Source organism: Elephantulus edwardii, unplaced genomic scaffold (assembly GCF_000299155.1).
Source record: "Elephantulus edwardii isolate Elephantulus edwardi_28Jun2011 unplaced genomic scaffold, EleEdw1.0 scaffold00222, whole genome shotgun sequence".
NCBI lineage: Eukaryota > Metazoa > Chordata > Mammalia > Macroscelidea > Macroscelididae > Elephantulus > Elephantulus edwardii.
This window is the reverse complement of record NW_006399972.1, coordinates 4,764,970-4,766,207: the sequence shown is the minus strand read 5'-3', so window position 1 is coordinate 4,766,207 and position 1,238 is coordinate 4,764,970. Positions and strand designations below refer to the sequence as shown.

At 39.6% G+C, this 1,238-nt stretch overlaps 1 protein-coding gene across 1 annotated transcript in view; it reads left to right on the top strand.

The window, feature by feature from the left end:
- CHRNA9 (cholinergic receptor, nicotinic, alpha 9 (neuronal)) overlaps positions 1-1,238 on the top strand; it is a 33,763-nt gene that overhangs the window by 19,151 nt on the left and 13,374 nt on the right. The window lies entirely within an intron of this gene.

Genomic DNA, 1,238 nt, shown 5'->3' with positions numbered 1-1,238 from the left:
TGATATCTCATAGTTGTTTTGATTTGCATCTCTCTTAGAGCTAGGGATTTTGAACATTTCTTCATGTGCTTGTTGGCCATCTGAATGTCTTCTTTGATGACTAAGACATCTTTTTAAACTATAACTGATACCATTCCTGGAACTCAACTTTCAGCCAAACAATAGGTAGATTATGAAATGCATAATATTATGGATCCATTTATAATATGTCTTTTAGACAACTAACTCCTTGAGACCAAACAGTCACCATTAACCCACAAGCAAAGGTGAAAGGCAAGAAAGGGAAGAGAAGCAAGATCAATGGGAACAGAACAGACGGAACGGAAATAATAACATTGTTGACTCTCTACAAATTGTAACCAGTACCAGCGAGGAATTTGTATAAAAATTGTTAAACAGGAACCTAATTCACCCAGTAGACCCTCACTGAAAGAAAGGAAGAAGATCAATAAAATATTAATTCAAAAATAAATAAAGCATTGTTGTTGTTGTTGTTGTTGTTGTTGTTATGTGCCGTTGAGTCGCTTGCGACTCATAGCGACCCTATGTACAACAGCCCTAAATTCTGCTCTGTCCTGTGCCAATCGCACTGTCTCTGACACTCCCATCCCGATTATCCCAGGCACTGAATCGATCCACCTCATAGAGGGCCTTCCTCTCCTACACTGTCCCTCCACCCTCCCAAGCATGATGTCCTTCTCCAAGGACCAATCTCTTCTTACAACATGCCCAAAGTATGTTGGATGGAGCCTCAGAAATAAAGCATTGGGGGTGGGGGGTGGGGGAAGGAATCACTGTTCCAACTGATTTTGGTCCATGAGTCCATTTGGAGCAGAACAACAGGGAGAGAGCCAAGTGGGTCTAACAGGGGTCACAAGCCAGCCCTGACTTGAAGACTAGGGCACCATTGCTCCACAACCCCATGGCATTGCAATGGTGGTGGAACAAGAATAATTCCCTAAGGGAAAACAGACGTTTTATGATCAGAAAGATCAAGTGCAGACGTTGATAAAGAAAAAAAAATAAAATAAGACTATACGTTTGCGATCATCTCTAAATGATTAATTATTTTTCGTTGTGTTATCTAAATGTTCTACTACAAACATGTACAACTCTTGCAACAGCATAAAAATTTTTTTTTCCTATAATTATATTTTATTAATTTTCATAAACATTTACAGAGATTTTGGGCTTCCACTCATTCATTGTTGCACTATTCTCTCTACCCTCCTCCCAGT